Consider the following 23,065-nt stretch of genomic DNA (forward strand, 5'->3'; position numbering starts at 1 on the left):
TGAGCAAGTACGATATGGTCTAGTGGCTAGGATATCTGGCTTTCACCCAGAAGGCCAGGGTTCGATTCCCGGTATCGGAGAGAGTGTTTTGTAAAGCATTTCAAAAATAGACTTAAGGACATAGGTTTATGAATAGAATTAAGACTTGGTTACGCAAGTCCGATATGGTCAATTGGCTAGGATATCTGGCTTTCACCCAGAAGGCCCGGGTTCGATTCCCGGTATCGGGGCGAGTGCTTTTGTAGCGCTTTTCAAGAATAGAATTAAGACTTGGTTGAGCAAGTACGATTTGGTCTAGTGGCTAGGATATCTGGCTCTCACCCAGAAGGCCCGGGTTCGATTCCCGGTATCCGGGCGAGTGCTTTTGTAGCGCTTTTCAAGAATAGAATTAAGACTTGGTTGAGCAAGTACGATATGGTCTAGTGGCTAGGATATCTGGCTTTCACCCAGAAGGCCAGGGTTCGATTCCCGGTATCGGAGAGAGTGTTTTGTAAAGCATTTCAAAAATAGACTTAAGGACATAGGTTTATGAATAGAATTAAGACTTGGTCACGCAAGTCCGATATGGTCAATTGGCTAGGATATCTGGCTTTCACCCAGAAGGCCCGGGTTCGATTCCCGGTATCGGAGCGAGTGCTTTTGTACCGCTTTTGAAGAATGAATTTAAAGACACATTTATAGGAATAATATTTAGGGTTGCTCCAACCAGTCCGATATGGTCTAGTGGCTAGGATATCTGGCTTTCACCCAGAAGGCCAGGGTTCGATTCCCGGTATCGGAGAGAGTGTTTTGTAAAGAATTCAAAAATAGACTTAAGGACATAGGTTTATGAATAGAATTAAGACTTGGTAACGCAAGTCCGATATGGTCTATTGGCTAGGATATCTGGCTTTCACCCAGTAGGGCCCAGGTTCGATTCCCGGTTTCGGAGGGAGTGCTTTGTACCGCTTTTGAAGAATGAATTTAAAGACACATTTATAGGAATAATATTTAGGGTTGTTCCAACCAGTCCGATATGGTCTAGTGGCTAGGATATCTGGCTTTCACCCAGAAGGCCCGGGTTCGATTCCCAGTATCGGAGGGAGTGCTTTGTACCGCTTTTGAAGAATAAACTTGAAGACACATTTATAGGAATAATATTTAGGGTTTGTTCAACTAGTCCGTTATGGTCTAGTGGCTAGGATATCTGGCTCTTACCCAGAAGGCGAGAGTACGATTCCCGGTATCAGTGAGCACGAAAATAGAGGAGAGTCGGAGAGACCGAATTCTCCGTCAGCCCCCCTTTCAAAAACGTTACCAGTACCAGTGGCTCTCTAGGAGCGTGGCGCACATGCGCAATCGGCGCAACCGAAGAGAAAAAAGTCAGAGAAGTTTGGTTACATTATTACGGCCGAGGCTTGAGTTTTACGGTGTCGGTGTCTCGGCGATACTCCGATACTCGAGCCGCTTCGCGAATCGTGCGTGCCACGTGCGTGCCTACAGTGCTTCGGCGACGGTACTTATCAAATTTGTTTCTTGTTTTTAATCTACTGACCCTTTCCAGTGTTTTATTTTTTAACCTCTCAATATTCAAAGAAAAATAATAAATATGGTTATAATAAAGTATTGTTATTACCGTGGCTGTCGCAATAATTCGAAGCATTGGGACACTGCTCTGTTGTTCAAGGGGCGCACATTGTAAATTAACCGTAGACAAAGCTACAGTAACCACGCTGAATGCTGATCTCTAGTGTGTAATGTAAGCCATCTCTCTAACCGTATTTTCGGGTTTACCCTTTTTGAATTTCCCTCTCAAAGGATCACGTGACGTCTTACTCCTCGGCTGTGCGCCGAGGCAGATGCGCGTAAGAGCCAGGGTGCCCGGCCGTTATAAAGTACCTTCCCTCTTCTATCTCTGACTCTCCTTTGGATAATGTGCTCCCTGCCGGTATCAGAGCGAGTGCTTTTGTACCGCTTTTCAAGAATAGACTTAAGGATATAGGTTTATGAATAGAATTAAGACTTGGTTAAGCAAGTCCGATATGGACTAGTGGCTAGGATATCTGGCTTTCACCCAGAAGGCCCGTGTCCGATTCCCGGAATCGGACCGAGTGCTTTTGTACCGCTTTTGAAGAATGAACTTAAAGACACATTTATAGGAATAAAATCTAGGGTTGTTCCAAGCTGTCCGATATGGTCTAGTGGCTAGGATATCTGGCTCTCACCCACAAGGCCCGGGTTCGATTCCCGGTATCGGAGCGAGTGCTTTTGTACCGCTTTTGAAGAATGAATTTAAAGACACATTTATAGGAATAATATTTAGGGTTGTTCCAACCAGTCCGATATGGTCTAGTGGCTAGGATATCTGGCTTTCACCCAGATGGCCCGGGTTCGATTCCCGGTATCGGAGCGAGTGCTTTGTACCGCTTTTGAAGAATAAACTTAAAGACACACCTATAGGAATAATATTTAGGGTTTGTACAACCAGTCCGATATGGTCTAGTGGCTAGGATATCTGGCTCTCACCCAGAAGGCGAGAGTACGATTCCCGGTATCGGAGCGTGTGCTTTTGTACCGCTTTTCAAGAATAGACTTAAGGATATAGGTTTATGAACAGAATTAAGACTTGGTTAAGCAAGTCCGATATGGTCTTGTGGCTAGGATACCTGGCTTTCACCCATAATACCCGGGTTCGATTCCCGGTATCGGAGCGAGTGCTTTTGTACCTCTTTTCAAGAATAGACTTAAGGATATAGGTTTATGAATAGAATTAAGACTTGGTTAAGCAAGTCCGATATGGACTAGTGGCTAGGATATCTGGCTTTCTATCAGAAGGCCCGTGTTCGATTCCCGGTATCGGACCGAGTGCTTTTGTACCGCTTTTCAAGAATAGAATTAAGACTTAGTTGAGCAAGTACGATATGGTCTAGTGGCTAGGATACCTGACTTTCACCCAGAAGGCCCGGGTTCGATTCCCGGTATCGGAGCGAGTGCTTTTGTACCGCTTTTGAAGAATGAATTTAAAGACACATTTATAGGAATAATATTTAGGGCTGTTCCAACCAGTCCGATATGGTCTAGTGGCTAGGATATCTGGCTTTCACCCAGAAGGCCCGGGTTCGATTCCCGGTATCGGAGCGAGTGCTTTGTACCGCTTTTGAAGAATAAACTTAAAGACACACTTATAGGAATAATATTTAGGGTTTGTACAACCAGTCCGATATGGTCTAGTGGCTAGGATATCTGGCTCTCACCCAGAAGGCGAGAGTACGATTCCCGGTATCGGAGCGTGTGCTTTTGTACCGCTTTTCAAGAATAGACTTAAGGATATAGGTTTATGAATAGAATTAAGACTTGGTTAAGCAAGTCCGATATGGTCTCGTGGCTAGGATACCTGGCTTTCACCCATAATACCCGGGTTCGATTCCCGGTATCGGAGCGAGTGCTTTTGTACCTCTTTTCAAGAATAGACTTAAGGATATAGGTTTATGAATAGAATTAAGACTTGGTTAAGCAAGTCCGATAAGGACTAGTGGCTAGGATATCTGGCTTTCTATCAGAAGGCCCGTGTTCGATTCCCGGTATCGGACCGAGTGCTTTTGTACCGCTTTTGAAGAATGAACTTAAAGACACATTTATAGGAATAATATCTAGGGTTGTTCCAACCAGTCCGATATGGTCTAGTGGCTAGGATATCTGGCTCTCACCCAGAAGGCCCGGGTTCGATTCCCGGTATCGGGGCGAGTGCTTTTGTACCGCTTTTCAAGAATAGAATTAAGACTTGGTTGAGCAAGTACGATATGGTCTAGTGGCTAGGATACCTGACTTTCACCCAGAAGGCCCGGGTTCGATTCCCGGTATCGGAGCGAGTGCTTTGTACCGCTTTTGAAGAATGAATTTAAAGACACATTTATGGGAATAATATTTAGGGTTGTTTCTACCAGTCCGATATGGTCTAGTGGCTAGGATATCTGGCTTTCACCCAGAAGGCCCGGGTTCGATTCCCGGTATCGGAGCGAGTGCTTTTGTACCGCTTTTGATAGAGGTATCAAGCAATTTTTTTCAAAAGAAGGTAAATAAGGATTAGTTGGCTTGCTGCTTCAAACAAGATCTTTAATCATGAAGAGAATATTTTGTTAATTTTGGTAAAATTTAGAGATTCAGTTGATATGACTAAAGCACTTTTTGCCCATGTCTACTTTAAAATTTAATCACAGATTTCGCTTACCATTTCACAAGCATAATAAACACTACTGAAGGACGCAAATCTATCTGTGATCGGTGACAGTGACCAATAAAGCAATTTGCCCAATTAATCGGTTTGAACTTCATTTGCACATTTCTATTCGTTAATTTGAAATGTTGCGAGAAAAATTTGAATGGAATATAAGTAGATATCTCTTTCAGTACATAAAAAAAATTGGCATTGGTATTTCAATTAAGCTTTGATATCAACATCGGTTAATTTATGATATGGGCTTATGATTGTAGTCTGTTTATAAGATTAAATCGTTACTTTAAGTATCACTAGACAGTATCTGCCTCCAAAATTGAGAGTTAGTAACTTTACAACCATCTCCTCATCACAGGATATACAAGGGTCAATTTCTTATATCATTGACATGTGATAATCTGACGAAGGCTCGCTATAGCTCAGTCAACATGTGGCAAGGCCTAATACCGTTTTGCTTGACTGTCGCCGTCAAATTCCTTTGAAAGCATAGATCCACCCTTGATTATTATTCCTAAAAACACGTTGGATTCGTAAACCTCGACGCGCACCACGATTGGAAGCATTAAAATGCAAAAAGAACGCAATGACCGCATACATTTTTAGTAAATAGCATTAGTAGATAGAAAGTATTGCTTTTGAGCCACTGGCGTCAGTCAGTGCCAGATGGCACATGATCTGGCACCAGTAAATATGGCGTCAATGGACGCCCACGGAATTTTTCTTCTTATGGCGCCAGTGAATCAAACATTTTTTCTCACAATCCTGCTATGACGCCAGTGAATCAATCATGGCGTCAATGTTAGGCTTAAACGTCATATTCGACAACGTGGTAAATAACCTTTGTCATACACGTGGTTTAACTATAAGAACGTGATTGGTCTAAAAAGAGCGCCATGTTTACATGGTCAGAAAGTCACGTGACATTAAAGTATAAAAGACGAGGACGGTTTAAAGATAAGGCATTCTACATCCTTCCTTGAAGTACCGATCCAGATCTGAAAAATGTAAGTATAAATTTCTTTAAATATAAGTTTACGGTAGTTAATTCCTCCCGCATTTATCGATATGGATTTAAGTATGCAACACCCCTTTACCGGACTAGTGGCGGGAGTCACCGGCTGTGGGAAAAGTGTTTTCGTAGGGGAATTAATTAAGCATAAGGATATATGTATTTCGCCCACCCCCGAAAGAATAATTTGGTGTTATACGGAGTATCAGTCGAAACTATACGGTGCTATACTATCCCATACTCCGAGTGTAGAATTTCACGAGGGTTTATTAGATGTTAACACCCTAGATGCTAGTGTGAGGAACTTCGTTATATTAGACGACTTACTATGTGAAATAGCGAATAATAAGGACGTGACGAATCTTTTCATTAGGGGCTCGCACCATAGGAATACCTCAGTTTTAATTTTAATGCAGAATCTTTATTATCCTGGGAAGGAAATTCGTACCTTAAACTTAAATGCCCATTACTTGGTTATATTTAAAACACCACGTGATCAGTCTGCCATTATCCATCTTGCGAAACAAATTTCGCCGGGAAATAGTAAATACGTGGTAGACTCTTTTAGACAGGCGACTTTGGAACCTTACGGATATCTATTTGTAGACCTTAAGGCTAACACCCTAGATATCCACCGTCTAAGAACAGGTATACTTCCAGGTCAACAAGCAGCACTGTTCATACCGAAATGACGGCCATCCTTGAAGCGATTTTTTTCCGGATTAAGGGACGATGGGTAATCAAGGAGCTGACGATGTACGTGAAGGAGACCGACGTCCACGAAGTCTGGATCTTCCAATCCCCATGCAAGTTCTCAGAGTTATCCGTCAAGGATAAAAGGCAATGCAGGTGGCTCTCAAGGAACACTTGCGATCTAGCATTCGAGGAGGGAGACTACCCATACGAGACGACGCAGGAGGCCGCCGACTATATTCGAGCTAGAGCATCGTCATACGTGACGAAAGGCGCGGAGAAGGCCGAAACCCTATCAAGATTCTTAGGGTGCGAAGTTATCAACGCCGAAGACTACGGTTGCCCGAGATTATCAAGTATCGAGTGCGATACCCCCAGGGCTTGCACTTTTCATAGGGACAGCAACAACTGTACCTTGGTGAAGGCGTCCAAACTAGCGGAATGGCTCCGTCAAAACGAGTCAAAGATAATTTAAATTTTTTAAAATATATTGCAAATTGTAACTCATGTCAAAGAAATGCCGCAATTAAATTTGCCAATAAAGAAGCGATTAAATCTATTGTCGAGTGTTGTATAAATATCCTACGGGGCAATGTCCCTCTTTTCTAATTTTTTTTTTTTTGGTTGGCCTATCTTAAATCTTATAACACCCATAAAATATTAATTTTATTAATTTTTACTATTAAAAACAAAAAAATTCTCTTATCATATTATATTATTATTTGAACTGATAAGGGAAATAAACTCTATGTCCAAAACTTTGTCTCACATTGCCAACAGTAAAGTGAACTTTCGATCTGATAAGAGAACCAATAATGATTTGAAATGATAAAAGCATATGCCTCGATTTATCCATTCTTTCACATACATGTCGAGGAAATGAACAAATATTTGATCTTCCTAAAAGTATGGATTAACAGTAAATAGAAAAGATGGCAATTGTATCTCCTAAACACAAATAAAATCGAATTCAAACCATAGTAAACAATGATAAAAGGGTAAAACTCATTTCAAAATCATCGGTAAATTTCCTCCGAGCTTGAGCAAGCAAAGGTTAAATTGATAAGTGCAGAAGTGAACTAATTTCAGAAATATGGCGGGTAGACTTTCGAACTACCCACGCTTTAGTCCATGCGTTTAATTCATTTCTAAAGTCAACATGATTAGAGAAAACTTTCATATTAGTGTTCAAACCTTCCCTATTATTGTTCATACTTTCCCTATTAATGTTCCCATCCCGATATGAACACCAGATACTAGTGTTGCCGTCCTTAAAACAATGTTTAGATATTAATAAACCTACTTTCTATTGATTAAAGACATTTATTCCGATAGCACCGTATCATAAATATCTTTATCATGTTTATACAATGAGCCAATATCGGATATCATAATAAAGCGGAATAAAATTAAATCAAATACCCCCTATTTTATTTGGTGAATCTATAGAAAAAATATTTGTAGGATAAAGCAAGATACAGATCTTAGATTCTATCCCTAAGCACTTTGTCAAAAGTGTATCGAAATGGGAGAATATGCGATTTAAAGTGTTGTGAACCTACCAAACTACAATAAAAAGTGGTGGAAAATAATTGAAAAGATAAACAAAATACTATTTAAAGTGATGGAGAATGATAGAAAAGCTGACGAGAATAATACTGAAAGCTACACTATTTCTGTTCGGTGTTTCACTATTTCTGTTCGGTGTTTCACTATTTCTGTTCGGTGTTTCACTACTTCTGTTCGGTGTTTCACTACTTCTGTTCGGTGTTTCACTATTTCTGTTCGGCGTTTCACTATTTCTGTTCGGCGTTTCACTATTTCTGTTCAGCGTTTCACTATTTCTGTTCGGAGTTTCACTATTTCTGTTCGGTGTTTCACTATTTCTGTTCGGTGTTTCACTATTTCTGTTCGGTGTTTCACTATTTCTGTTCGGTGTTTCACTATTTCTGTTCGGTGTTTCACTATTTCTGTTCGGCGTTTCAGTATTTCTGTTCGGCGTTTCACTATTTCTGTTCGGCGTTTCACTATTTCTGTTCGGAGTTTCACTATTTCTGTTCAATGTTTCACTATTTATGTTCAGAGTTTCACTATTTCTGTTCAGTGTTTCACTCTTTCTGTTCAAAGTTTCACTCTTTCTGTTCTATGTTTCACTCTTTCTGTTCTATGTTTCACTCTTTCTGTTCTATGTTTCACTCTTTCTGTTCTAGGTTTCACTCTTTCTGTTCCAGGTTTCACTCTTTCTGTTCTAGGTTTCACTCTTTCTGTTCCAGGTTTCACTCTTTCTGTTCTAGGTATCTCTCTTTCTGTTCTATGTTTCACTCTTTCTGTCCTATGTTTCACTCTTTCTGTTTTATGTTTCACTCTTTCTGTTCTATGTTTCACTCTTTCTGTTCTATGTTTCACTCTTTCTGTTCTATGTTTCACTCTTTCTGTTCTATGTTTCACTCTTTCTGTTCTATGTTTCACTCTTTCTGTTCTATGTTTCACTCTTTCTGTTCTATGTTTCACTCTTTCTGTTCTATGTTTTACTCTTTCTGTTCTATGTTTCACTTTCTCTGTTCTAGGTTTCACTCTTTCTGTTCTAGGTTTCACTCTTTCTGTTCTATGTTTCACTCTTTCTGTTCTAGGTTTCACTCTTTCTGTTCTAGGTTTCACTCTTTCTGTCCTATGTTTCACTCTTTCTGTTCTATGTTTCACTCTTTCTGTTCTATGTTTCACTCGTTCTGTTCTATGTTTCACTCTTTCTGTTCTATTTTTCACTCTTTCTGTTCAAAGTTTCACTCTTCTTGTTCAAAGTTTCACTCTTCCTGTTCTATGTTTCACTCTTTCTGTTCAAAGTTTCACTCTTTCTGTTCAAAGTTTCACTATTTCTGTTCAAAGTTTCGCTATTTATGTTAAAATTTTCACTCTTTCTGTTCAAAGTTTCACTCTTTATGTTCAAAGTTTCACTCTTTCTGTTCAAAGTTTCACTCTTTATGTTCAAAGTTTCACTCTTTATGCTCAAAGTTGCACTCTTTCTGTTCAAATCTTCACCATTTATGTTCAAAGTTTCACTATTTATGTTCAATTTTTCCCTGTTTCTGTTTAGACATTTCTTATTTCTGCTGAAACGTTTTTTTATTACTGTTCAAACTTTTCCTATTTGTGCTGATACGTTTTTTATTACTTTTCAAACTTTTGTTGTTCATGCTGAAACGTTTCAAACTTCTTATTTTGTTGCAAGTTTATTTATCCTTTTTCCTCAAGCTTTTCATGTTTCTGTTCTAATTTTTATTATTTCGGCGATTTAATTCCTTTTTCCGAAATTCTACATCGCTTTACTAATTTCTATGGTTTTGAAATCGAATTTCAATGTTCCATAACCAAAATTCCCATGTGATATAAATGTGATGAACACCTTATTACCTAATAATGTATGAATTCCTAGAATATAAACGTCTTACTCTTAATCGGAATACATTAATTTATGATTTAGATAAATTCCTAATCCAACTGCAAAAGTTTATATGGAAAACGAATTTTCAAGGTGAAAGATACGTAGTGTAAAACGGATGATTTCAAAGTTCAGACTAAATAACAGAAAATCAATGAAACACCATCTCCTCATTAACATTAATTTATGTTTTGATATTATTGCAGTTTGGTTTCTAATATGTTTATAGGTATTAACGTTACAGAAAACGTTTTCAAATGACGGAATTCCGATTAAGTTTTCTTCACAAGGAACTAAAAAAGTGGTTGAAAGTGACATGAAGTGTGTATAATTCATTTTAAAGTATCGGCAAAACACTAAAAATTGGTTAAAGTTTCGATAAATGTTTAGTAAACGTTTCGTTATTCGACTTAAATATATCCGATATTTTTAATATATGACTATTATCAAACAGATAATGAAGTTGAATGACGAAAAAGTGCTCGCAAGTGTTGTTAATCTACTAAAATTCGGATGAAACTGACGTGAAATGAAAGCATTCGATTGAAAGCGAAAATACGACTAAGAAAGTGGATCAAAGTTTTGTTAAACTACTAAAATGTGGTTCAAATCACATTCAAAGGAACTAAAAAGCAGTTGAACGTTCATGAAATGACAAAAGTACAATTGTAAGTAATGTGCTTAATATTTTTATAAATTTTGCAAGGATATAAATACTTCTCGCGGATCTCAACAGTGTGTGAAATTTGATAACACGAATGTTACCAGTAATTGGTCCATTAACGTAACAAATGTGGATGATTACCAAGAAATAAACCCATTTGATATCAATCGTGATTTGATACTATCATAACCAAAACTTCGGTTTATCACGACGTTTCGAGGAGACCTTTAGACACTTAATACTAGTCGAAACCCATTGGTGAGAAATTAACAATTGCTAAATTTGTTTGCTATATAAACCAAGGCTTTGAACGCAGAATTTATCCCAGTTTGTTTATTTTATCAGTATAGATCTTCTCAAGACACACTTTCTTATCAGTTTGATAAATGGAAATTTAATTGGTGATAAATTATAAAGTGCAACGCCTAATAGATCCGCATCTCTTTTATCAGTATCATCGTCTTTTCGATCTCACGTTGAAATTTCAAAATATCATTTAACCACTTTGGAACAGAAAGACTCCAATGCAAAAACAGATGGACACGCGTATTTTCAGCAGAGAATGATGTACCACAGACGTTGGATGGAAATGTCAAGGCTGCCAATCCCAAGACCTGGAGGGGGGCCGCCTAATAGAACACGCGCCGGGGAAAGCAAAAATACGCGCGTGTGGCGGCCCTCCCCCGGTCTTGAGATTGGCAGCCTTGACATTTCCATCCAACGTCTGTGGTACATCATTCTCTACTGAAAATACGCGTGTCCATCTGTTTTTGCATTGGAGTTTTTCTGTTCCAAAGTGGTTAAATGATATTTTGAAATTTCAACGTGAGATCGAAAAGACGATGATACTGATAAAAGAGATGCGGATCTATTAGGCGTTGCACTTTATAATTTATCACCAATTAAATTTCCATTTATCAAACTGATAAGAAAGTGTGTCTTGAGAAGATCTATACTGATAAAATAAACAAACTGGGATAAATTCTGCGTTCAAAGCCTTGGTTTATATAGCAAACAAATTTAGCAATTGTTAATTTCTCACCAATGGGTTTCGACTAGTATTAAGTGTCTAAAGGTCTCCTCGAAACGTCGTGATAAACCGAAGTTTTGGTTATGATAGTATCAAATCACGATTGATATCAAATGGGTTTATTTCTTGGTAATCATCCACATTTGTTACGTTAATGGACCAATTACTGGTAACATTCGTGTTATCAAATTTCACACACTGTTGAGATCCGCGAGAAGTATTTATATCCTTGCAAAATTTATAAAAATATTAAGCACATTACTTACAATTGTACTTTTGTCATTTCATGAACGTTCAACTGCTTTTTAGTTCCTTTGAATGTGATTTGAACCACATTTTAGTAGTTTAACAAAACTTTGATCCACTTTCTTAGTCGTATTTTCGCTTTCAATCGAATGCTTTCATTTCACGTCAGTTTCATCCGAATTTTAGTAGATTAACAACACTTGCGAGCACTTTTTCGTCATTCAACTTCATTATCTGTTTGATAATAGTCATATATTAAAAATATCGGATATATTTAAGTCGAATAACGAAACGTTTACTAAACATTTATCGAAACTTTAACCAATTTTTAGTGTTTTGCCGATACTTTAAAATGAATTATACACACTTCATGTCACTTTCAACCACTTTTTTAGTTCCTTGTGAAGAAAACTTAATCGGAATTCCGTCATTTGAAAACGTTTTCTGTAACGTTAATACCTATAAACATATTAGAAACCAAACTGCAATAATATCAAAACATAAATTAATGTTAATGAGGAGATGGTGTTTCATTGATTTTCTGTTATTTAGTCTGAACTTTGAAATCATCCGTTTTACACTACGTATCTTTCACCTTGAAAATTCGTTTTCCATATAAACTTTTGCAGTTGGATTAGGAATTTATCTAAATCATAAATTAATGTATTCCGATTAAGAGTAAGACGTTTATATTCTAGGAATTCATACATTATTAGGTAATAAGGTGTTCATCACATTTATATCACATGGGAATTTTGGTTATGGAACATTGAAATTCGATTTCAAAACCATAGAAATTAGTAAAGCGATGTAGAATTTCGGAAAAAGGAATTAAATCGCCGAAATAATAAAAATTAGAACAGAAACATGAAAAGCTTGAGGAAAAAGGATAAATAAACTTGCAACAAAATAAGAAGTTTGAAACGTTTCAGCATGAACAACAAAAGTTTGAAAAGTAATAAAAAACGTATCAGCACAAATAGGAAAAGTTTGAACAGTAATAAAAAAACGTTTCAGCAGAAATAAGAAATGTCTAAACAGAAACAGGGAAAAATTGAACATAAATAGTGAAACTTTGAACATAAATGGTGAAGATTTGAACAGAAAGAGTGCAACTTTGAGCATAAAGAGTGAAACTTTGAACATAAAGAGTGAAACTTTGAACAGAAAGAGTGAAACTTTGAACATAAAGAGTGAAACTTTGAACAGAAAGAGTGAAAATTTTAACATAAATAGCGAAACTTTGAACAGAAATAGTGAAACTTTGAACAGAAAGAGTGAAACTTTGAACAGAAAGAGTGAAACATAGAACAGGAAGAGTGAAACTTTGAACAAGAAGAGTGAAACTTTGAACAGAAAGAGTGAAAAATAGAACAGAAAGAGTGAAACATAGAACAGAACGAGTGAAACATAGAACAGAAAGAGTGAAACATAGAACAGAAAGAGTGAAACATAGGACAGAAAGAGTGAAACCTAGAACAGAAAGAGTGAAACCTAGAACAGAAAGAGTGAAACATAGAACAGAAAGAGTGAAACCTAGAACAGAAAGAGTGAAACCTAGAACAGAGAAAGTGAAACATAGAACAGAAAGAGTAAAACATAGAACAGAAAGAGTGAAACATAGAACAGAAAGAGTGAAACATAGAACAGAAAGAGTGAAACATAGAACAGAAAGAGTGAAACATAGAACAGAAAGAGTGAAACATAAAACAGAAAGAGTGAAACATAGGACAGAAAGAGTGAAACATAGAACAGAAAGAGAGAAACCTAGAACAGAAAGAGTGAAACCTGGAACAGAAAGAGTGAAACCTAGAACAGAAAGAGTGAAACCTGGAACAGAAAGAGTGAAACCTAGAACAGAAAGAGTGAAACATAGAACAGAAAGAGTGAAACATAGAACAGAAAGAGTGAAACATAGAACAGAAAGAGTGAAACTTTGAACAGAAAGAGTGAAACACTGAACAGAAATAGTGAAACTCTGAACATAAATAGTGAAACATTGAACAGAAATAGTGAAACTCCGAACAGAAATAGTGAAACGCCGAACAGAAATAGTGAAACGCCGAACAGAAATACTGAAACGCCGAACAGAAATAGTGAAACACCGAACAGAAATAGTGAAACACCGAACAGAAATAGTGAAACACCGAACAGAAATAGTGAAACACCGAACAGAAATAGTGAAACACCGAACAGAAATAGTGAAACTCCGAACAGAAATAGTGAAACGCCGAACAGAAATAGTGAAACGCCGAACAGAAATAGTGAAACGCCGAACAGAAATAGTGAAACACCGAACAGAAGTAGTGAAACACCGCACAGAAGTAGTGAAACACCGAACAGAAATAGTGAAACACCGAACAGAAATAGTGAAACACCGAACAGAAATAGTGTAGCTTTCAGTATTATTCTCGTCATCTTTTCTATCATTCTCCATCACTTTAAATAGTATTTTGTTTATCTTTTCAATTATTTTCCACCACTTTTTATTGTAGTTTGGTAGGTTCACAACACTTTAAATCGCATATTCTCCCATTTCGATACACTTTTGACAAAGTGCTTAGGGATAGAATCTAAGATCTGTATCTTGCTTTATCCTACAAATATTTTTTCTATAGATTCACCAAATAAAATAGGGGGTATTTGATTTAATTTTATTCCGCTTTATTATGATATCCGATATTTGCTCATTGTATAAACATGATAAAGATATTTATGATACGGTGCTATCGGAATAAATGTCTTTAATCAATAGAAAGTAGGTTTATTAATATCTAAACATTGTTTTAAGGACGGCAACACTAGTATCTGGTGTTCATATCGGGATGGGAACATTAATAGGGAAAGTATGAACAATAATAGGGAAGGTTTGAACACTAATATGAAAGTTTTCTCTAATCATGTTGACTTTAGAAATGAATTAAACGCATGGACTAAAGCGTGGGTAGTTCGAAAGTCTACCCGCCATATTTCTGAAATTAGTTCACATCTGCACTTATCAATTTAACCTTTGCTTGCTCAAGCTCGGAGGAAATTTACCGATGATTTTGAAATGAGTTTTACCCTTTTATCATTGTTTACTATGGTTTGAATTCGATTTTGTTTGTGTTTAGGAGATACAATTGCCATCTTTTCTATTTACTGTTAATCCATACTTTTAGGAAGATCAAATATTTGTTCATTTCCTCGACATGTATGTGAAAGAATGGATAAATCGAGGCATATGCTTTTATCATTTCAAATCATTATTGGTTCTCTTATCAGATCGAAAGTTCACTTTACTGTTGGCAATGTGAGACAAAGTTTTGGACATAGAGTTTATTTCCCTTATCAGTTCAAATAATAATATAATATGATAAGAGAATTTTTTTGTTTTTAATAGTAAAAATTAATAAAATTAATATTTTATGGGTGTTATAAGATTTAAGATAGGCCAACCAAAAAAAAAAAATTAGAAAAGAGGGACATTGCCCCGTAGGATATTTATACAACACTCGACAATAGATTTAATCGCTTCTTTATTGGCAAATTTAATTGCGGCATTTCTTTGACATGAGTTACAATTTGCAATATATTTTAAAAAATTTAAATTATCGTTGACTCGTTTTGACGGAGCCATTCCGCTAGTTTGGACGCCTTCACCAAGGTACAGTTGTTGCTGTCCCTATGAAAAGTGCAAGCCCTGGGGGTATCGCACTCGATACTTGATAATCTCGGGCAACCGTAGTCTTCGGCGTTGATAACTTCGCACCCTAAGAATCTTGATAGGGTTTCGGCCTTCTCCGCTCCTTTCGTCACGTATGACGATGCTCTAGCTCGAATATAGTCGGCGGCCTCCTGCGTCGTCTCGTATGGGTAGTCTCCCTCCTCGAATGCTAGATCGCAAGTGTTCCTTGAGAGCCACCTGCATTGCCTTTTATCCTTGACGGATAACTCTGAGAACTTGCATGGGGATTGGAAGATCCAGACTTCGTGGACGTCGGTCTCCTTCACGTACATCGTCAGCTCCTTGATTACCCATCGTCCCTTAATCCGGAAAAAAATCGCTTCAAGGATGGCCGTCATTTCGGTATGAACAGTGCTGCTTGTTGACCTGGAAGTATACCTGTTCTTAGACGGTGGATATCTAGGGTGTTAGCCTTAAGGTCTACAAATAGATATCCGTAAGGTTCCAAAGTCGCCTGTCTAAAAGAGTCTACCACGTATTTACTATTTCCCGGCGAAATTTGTTTCGCAAGATGGATAATGGCAGACTGATCACGTGGTGTTTTAAATATAACCAAGTAATGGGCATTTAAGTTTAAGGTACGAATTTCCTTCCCAGGATAATAAAGATTCTGCATTAAAATTAAAACTGAGGTATTCCTATGGTGCGAGCCCCTAATGAAAAGATTCGTCACGTCCTTATTATTCGCTATTTCACATAGTAAGTCGTCTAATATAACGAAGTTCCTCACACTAGCATCTAGGGTGTTAACATCTAATAAACCCTCGTGAAATTCTACACTCGGAGTATGGGATAGTATAGCACCGTATAGTTTCGACTGATACTCCGTATAACACCAAATTATTCTTTCGGGGGTGGGCGAAATACATATATCCTTATGCTTAATTAATTCCCCTACGAAAACACTTTTCCCACAGCCGGTGACTCCCGCCACTAGTCCGGTAAAGGGGTGTTGCATACTTAAATCCATATCGATAAATGCGAGAGGAATTAACTACCGTAAACTTATATTTAAAGAAATTTATACTTACATTTTTCAGATCTGGATCGGTACTTCAAGGAAGGATGTAGAATGCCTTATCTTTAAACCGTCCTCGTCTTTTATACTTTAATGTCACGTGACTTTCTGACCATGTAAACATGGCGCTCTTTTTAGACCAATCACGTTCTTATAGTTAAACCACGTGTATGACAAAGGTTATTTACCACGTTGTCGAATATGACGTTTAAGCCTAACATTGACGCCATGATTGATTCACTGGCGTCATAGCAGGATTGTGAGAAAAAATGTTTGATTCACTGGCGCCATAAGAAGAAAAATTCCGTGGGCGTCCATTGACGCCATATTTACTGGTGCCAGATCATGTGCCATCTGGCACTGACTGACGCCAGTGGCTCAAAAGCAATACTTTCTATCTACTAGCATTTCTCACTACAGCTGTTTTAGGGGCTCAAGCGACCGAAAGACGGCGATAAAGAAAAATTCTCCGGCCCGTTAAAGGGGTAGTTTCGAGGGAAAGAAATTCAAATGCAAGGCGCGTCCCTTCAACGAAAAACATAGAATTCGTAAATACGGACGTTTTACGCAATTATAATATTGAAATTTTATAGAATTAATTAATATTTAAGAAAACAAAGCACTCATTTTAAAGTATAAACTTTAAAAGTACGACGGTACGAGATGGCAACAAATTATTTTTTATTAAATGCCAAAAATCAACGGTAAGCCAATTTTTAAGGTAATTTCACCGCCTTAAGAAAAAGTGCAAAGTTTAGAAATAGATTGTGGGACAATAAAAAGGTGGAAAATTATGAAATTAGGCTTATATTAAAGCTTGGAACCTACTTAATATTATATTTAAAATCCAGCCATGTGCAAATCCTCAAAAAATATGAAAATGACATCGAAAAAGGACCCACTCTCAAATTTTTTCACCTTAAAGAAAAAGGGTGGCGACAAACGGGGTGAAAAACGGGAAAAGAGCTATCAAATGTTTGGATAGGGTTTGAACCAAATGAAATGGGATTTGGAGTTACAGAATACCGATTAGTGTCATTTGGAGATGAATTGACCCCAAATCATTTGGATTATGAACGATCCAAATGTAGTTTGAGAATAGGGTCCCAGGCCACAAAATCAGAGAGGCATGCATTAGATCGTCGCTATTTGTTGTCTAATTGGCCAACTGAACACTAACTCGCGCTATAATCTAGCATAGGGTTCGTTACATGACATTGGCTAAGTGATGTCTAATTGACCAACTATATACTTTGACTCGCGCTTCAATCTAGTACGTTAAAATGATATCTTCACCAACTCTGTTGTAATATCAATTCCATGCTACATAACATGATATAGACATGCGTTAGACTCTCGCTAATTGATAGCTATTTGATATATAGAATTTCGTTAGTTAAATTGCAGAGTACGTAACATGACATAGGCATGTATTATAATAACGCGTATTCTCGACTGTTGTTAATTAAATTGCGTGTTACATAGTATGGCGTAGACACGCATTAGATCGTAGCTAAGTGATGTGTAATTGCCGAACTTTACATTAACTCTCGCTACAGGTGCATAACATGTCATTGGCTAAGTGATATCTTATTGCCCAACTATATATTCATTAACTCGCGCTAAATAATAATAATATTAATTATTCGCCACCTACGAAGAATGTCGCACAACATTCTTATTGTTATAAATAAAAGGTGCTAACGGTCATAATATTTTATCATTTACTTTTAAACCTACAAATAATATGGAGCTTGACAGTGATAGTGAAGGATCAGATCTGGTGCTGCAATTAAGGGATTATGAAAAACTAGTGGAGTGCATGGTTTTGCAACAATATGTTAAAAGCAAAATCAAGTCCACCCCAGTTTTCAAAAAATTAAATTTTCAACCATTCTGAAAGCCCTCGTGCAATATGCTGCGAAATTTCCAGCATCAGACTGGAGTCAGCTTCTATCAAAGGGAAGGACAGTCCCGATAAAGTATGGAGGTTCGTCGCTGGATTAGCGATGAGAGAACATGGATGGTAGGTTTATGTCATCTAAGTGTTTTAACTAACTTTTTAGTAAGTTTAAAACCGTAGATGATATATGAAGATGATATAAAGTATTTAAAAATAAATTTTGTTCTAGTGAGAATAAAGATTTTCCTCGTAATTATGCTGCAAGCTTGTGAAAGTATTTTTTGATGGAGAGAGCGCCTGGGAGGCTATTCTCTAAGGTCCTTTTGGAGGAATTTCGATCCGAATCTTTTCATTCGGAGTCAATTTCTCCGAATGAAAATAAAACGTATTCTGTAAGCACCTTATCCTAATCATACGGTGATAACCTCTCCGAATCATTCGGCGGCCGTAAGAGACGGCCGAATCGGGCATTCGGAGTTTTTACCGCCTCTCTTCCCTCCATCAATCGCGGAACTTTCGCCGAAGTTTTGGCTGCGGTTCATATTTTTATTTAGTATGGCTGCTTTGTTTTTTCAACTCAAGCTTCATCGTTTGCGATTTGAACATGGTAATCGCATTGCCCGTCACGATTTACGAGTTCAAAGGGTTTTTCGAGACTTAAAATCAAGCGTGGGCAAAATTTTAGGTTAAAGCGGGAAATGGCTTTAGGCCTTGGCGGGCCTTGGCGAAATCTACAAGGTAGATCGACGGCTTTTTTTGGTAGATTAGAGGTAAAAAACGTCGTTGAATTTATCCTACATTTAAGGGATAATTTCGCGAGATCCAATTACTTAAGTTAACTTAACACAGATTTAATTGTTCATTTTAATATTTTTTCTACCGGGGCTTGTAAGTTAGAGCCACCTATTTTTGACCATTTGCATTAATTATTAATAATTGCTAGATTAAATTTGGTTATTTCGTTTAGCATCTATTTAAATTATTAAATGTTGGTAGGTGTGTAACCATTGATGGAGGGCTAATGATCTACATTAATGAATTTATCATAATCTCACGAGATCCACACAATTGGATTATAATTTGCGATTAATTAACGTTGTTATTCTAGGTTCTCATTGCCTCATATTTAACCCTACCAAAACTTGCGCTAAGTTTCATTCAAAATTCGACGTATATTAACTGTTGTTTAGCGTGTTCTTTTAACTTCTTTAATACCATTTTAAAAGAATATTATGAAGCAATTTAGGAATAAATAATTTTTTATCAAAAATAAATAAATAAATAAATAAAGGAAAAAAGCACTTGTTTCTATCTTAAGAAAAGAAATCGAAATTTGCTTTGTATTGAATGTGTTCCCAATACAAAGACCATTTCCCAAAATTTCCACTCCTTGGAAAAAAACCAAAGTTTCCATCCTTTCAATTTGAAAGCGCGCCAAATAAAATTGTCCAATAAAGAAAAAGTGGGCGTCAAAAAGTACCACGTGGCTTATGAGGAAGTGACGTCCATTTGGATTGAGAGAAAATTTTCGAAGTATCCGAATGACGATAAGGATTGGGGTTAGAGAATACGGTTTGTTCGGTCCACTCCTAATGAGCCCGATCCGAATCATAAGGATTCGGAGTGATCCGAATGATTTTCGATTTTTAGAGAATAGCCTCCCAGGCTCCATTTCTTACGGAGATGGAATTTCATAATTTATGGTGAAACATTTCGGTAAGGCACACACTGCGCCACTTTTGTCGTTGGTACCGCCGGGTGATATCGGAAGAAGTATTGCTTTTCAAATATCTCTGTAATTTAAAATCATAAAAGATACTTCTCCGAAATTTAAAAAAAACCCTTCTTCTACCTCTTGAATACACTAACTTATTCAAAGGATCAAAGTCCAGAGGATGTATTGATGGAGAAACAATTGAAGAGCGTAAAATAAAAATAGAAATACGCCCAAACAACAAAGATGATGACGAAAATTCTAACGAATCCCGTACTGTTGAAGAAAAGTCTAACGATTCCCGTAAAGTTGATGAAAATTCTAACGAATCGCGTAATTGTAACGAGAATTCAAACGATTCAGAATTCGTTAATGAAATTTGGCCGCCAGATGAAGACGATAGCTTAGCTGAAAACGAAATGGAAAATTCCCTTCAAAGTGAATCTGAACCGGACGAGAAAGAAAACACTCTTCAACCTGAAAACATGAAAGATGAAGATGAGTTTCAAAGAAAGAAAAATAGTCAAGAGTTAGAAAAAAACAGAATTTCAAATAATGAAAAATAGAGAAGAGTACCAAAAGCAAAGAAACAGAGATGATTTTGAAATGTCGGAAAAAAGAAAAGAGCTTAAAAACCAGAAAAATGAAGATCAAGATGGTAAAAACGAACATTTAAATTGAAAAAATCAACCAATCGAAGAATAGAATGAAGTCGAAATGGATAGTAGTAAAGATGTATTTCTATCAAACGAAAATTCAATGCATTCAGGATTCAACAAAATATTCGGTAAGTTATGAAACAAGGATAATTTTGTGTTTTATTATTTCTATTGTCTTTTTACCAGGTATAATGGAAAATCTCAGAGAAAAACCCGCAGCTAGTACAGATGTAGAAATGACAGCACACGACCTCGAGTTGAAATCCGCCGTAGCCTCTACTTCCAATGCCTTTATCCATGAAAGGTTCTGAAAAAGTGGAACATCAAGACAAAGGTTAAATATTCTAAAGCATAAGTATTTACTATAAGGTAATGTAAATTTAATTTTTGTAAAAAGAAGAAGTTCGGTAAAACGTTTGAAAAAAGAGCTGCGGAAGCTGGAAAGTAAATTGACCAAACTAAAATGATAAACCTTTCATCTCTCATTTTGTTTCTTGTAAACATTAAATATGCCTTCCTTTTTCAAATTTCGTTGTTTCCTTTTTCGAGTTTATTTTATAAAAAGAATGATAATAATCCCTATAATATACATACATACATATATAATAAACATGCCTTTCTATTAGTATATAGGCGTCTTTCCAAACTTTTGCTTTGTTCTCTTTGGTTTTATAAAGATGATTTATAAATAAAAACATTTCGCTACATCATTCATTGCTTAACTTTTCTTGTAGTCATAACTCCTTGCAACGGTTTCGCCCTCCGACCCCGTTGCAGACGACGGAGAGTTGCACTTTGACTTTATATTTTTGCAGGGAATATGTTCAGCCCGTATGCTTCAGCCCTCTCCGTCGTCTACGTCACTTTTCTTCGTTTTCGTCTCGAGCCGAGATTTTTTCTTAGATGCGACGGTTCGAGATAGGAGAATTCTTTTTGACTGCCGAGGAGCACAGTCGCTCCCCGCAGATTACTCCGAAATTATGGACAGCGTTGTATAATTTTGTCGCGATATCCCAGAGTGGAACGCGTTAAGTATTTTAAACTTTGTCTTCTTTTGATCTCAAATAAAATCAGTAACATGAGCAGAAGGTATGAGTAATTTCTCTGATTAAGATTCCCAGTTGGATTAGGCTTATTTTAATCTCCGTTTTTCAGACTTAACGTTGTCACGAGGTTCCCCTTAGTTAAAATCAGGGCTGACTAACGTCCTGTAACGGAATTCTCTTTAGCGACCGGCCAAATTAAATTCATACAGGGGCATTCTGTTGCAAATGGTGCCGTGCCCGTTCTTTTGAACCTCGGTTATTGTTTCTTGCATCCCGTCGCTTTTCTTTTCCGGCGGGTCTAGTTATACGTGAGTTCCAGTTTGAGCGAGATCGCCGCCATCTTGAACACCCTCCCTTCTAGAACATTCGAAGGCGCACTTCCCAATTTTAAGTTTAAATCGCTTTGAATCATAGATTTTATTTATCCTACTATTGATTTAGATTAGAATTATTTATTTTTAGAATTAAATCTCGTAATAAACCAAATTATTTTTCGGATAGATTGAGTTTTTGAATTTAATTATTTTTGAAAATTATAATGAGTAATCCCGAATCGTGCCCAAAGTTAAATTTATATCGCGATAGTCAGGATTCGGACATTTCGTAGGTTTCCTCCCGTGATTCGGAAACTTCGCTATCCACGTTGCTGGTAGCTAGGCCTAACCTCGTGGTCGGGAACATCCTACGTCCCTTTTGGCTAAGCGAAGCAAATATGGCGAGTGCCTCTAACCCTAATGATGAACCCTTATGGAATGATAATTTAGATTTAAGTCCATTTTTAAATACTGAGGAAGAAAGTATAGCAAATCCCCCTTATACAATTCCCAAACCAGCTGAGGACGAGTCGAATAAACGTTCTAGAAACATAGCATTATTCAATCGCCCCACCCGAATATACAACCCCCATGGGGCAATTAAAATTCAAACTAGACATGAGGGAGTATCCCTGATTTATCGAACTTAATGGAACCCCCACAAACTACTCAACCCAAAACTAGAGTCGAAATAGTTCAAGATAGCTCTTACACAAAGGCCAAAAGATTTATGAATAATTGGGCCCCAACTAGTCAAGAAAATCCCCCGGTAATGTCCACTATACCATATACAGTACCTACTACCTCTCCGTGTGGAACAATTCCACGTAGTAGCTCAGTTATATACACAAATGCCCCTCTTAGACAGAACATAGCAAATCCCGTACCTGTAGAACAGACAAAGAGACCAACTAGACAGGCTCCTAATATCCAACAAGAAATTCCTGCTCAAGGCTATAGTCAGCCCTCACGAATGTCAGACCCTCAGCCACAACTAAGCAATCCAAATTGTGGAGGTGCCAACAGGCTGCATTTTTAACCTCGATTTTGCAATCATTCTCGAATATGGAAATCGTTAGCCAAGGCGGCGTAAAAGGTTTAGATCCCCGGAGAGACTAGCTTTTTACGGCAGGCAAAACGAGAGCGTACCGGAGTTCCTTAGGCAGTTTGAGGAGTACGCAACTTTTCATAAAATCAGTGAAGACGAGAGAATGCATGTTATGCCCCTTTTTTTAAGAGAAAATGCACTATACTGGTTTCGATCCCTACCTCAAGGAATGGGATGGCCCGAATTTAAAGGGAGACTGAAACGTCATTATAAAATTGAGGATGAGGAAGCTAAGGTTAGAATAGACTTAAACAATAGGCAACAAAAACCCCATGAGTCAGTAGA

At 37.3% G+C, this 23,065-nt stretch overlaps 7 non-coding genes across 7 annotated transcripts; all 7 read left to right on the forward strand.

The window, feature by feature from the left end:
- Window positions 1–709: 709 nt before the first annotated feature.
- On the forward strand, window positions 710–781 carry TRNAE-UUC (transfer RNA glutamic acid (anticodon UUC)). Its single transcript has one exon. It is a non-coding gene; the product is annotated as a tRNA-Glu (tRNA).
- A 228-nt stretch (window positions 782–1,009) lies between these two features.
- TRNAE-UUC (transfer RNA glutamic acid (anticodon UUC)) lies at window positions 1,010–1,081 on the forward strand. The gene has a single exon. It is a non-coding gene; the product is annotated as a tRNA-Glu (tRNA).
- A 1,085-nt stretch (window positions 1,082–2,166) lies between these two features.
- TRNAE-CUC (transfer RNA glutamic acid (anticodon CUC)) lies at window positions 2,167–2,238 on the forward strand. Its single transcript has one exon. It is a non-coding gene; the product is annotated as a tRNA-Glu (tRNA).
- Window positions 2,239–2,317: 79 nt separating this feature from the next.
- TRNAE-UUC (transfer RNA glutamic acid (anticodon UUC)) lies at window positions 2,318–2,389 on the forward strand. Its single transcript has one exon. It is a non-coding gene; the product is annotated as a tRNA-Glu (tRNA).
- A 656-nt stretch (window positions 2,390–3,045) lies between these two features.
- Window positions 3,046–3,117, forward strand: TRNAE-UUC (transfer RNA glutamic acid (anticodon UUC)). The gene has a single exon. It is a non-coding gene; the product is annotated as a tRNA-Glu (tRNA).
- A 531-nt stretch (window positions 3,118–3,648) lies between these two features.
- On the forward strand, window positions 3,649–3,720 carry TRNAE-CUC (transfer RNA glutamic acid (anticodon CUC)). The gene has a single exon. It is a non-coding gene; the product is annotated as a tRNA-Glu (tRNA).
- Window positions 3,721–3,923: 203 nt separating this feature from the next.
- TRNAE-UUC (transfer RNA glutamic acid (anticodon UUC)) lies at window positions 3,924–3,995 on the forward strand. The gene has a single exon. It is a non-coding gene; the product is annotated as a tRNA-Glu (tRNA).
- Window positions 3,996–23,065: the final 19,070 nt, after the last annotated feature.

This window comes from Phalangium opilio, unplaced genomic scaffold, assembly GCF_054372755.1.
Source record: "Phalangium opilio isolate 3A_F unplaced genomic scaffold, DU_Popi_V2 ptg000039l_2, whole genome shotgun sequence".
In the NCBI taxonomy this organism is placed as follows: domain Eukaryota; kingdom Metazoa; phylum Arthropoda; class Arachnida; order Opiliones; family Phalangiidae; genus Phalangium; species Phalangium opilio.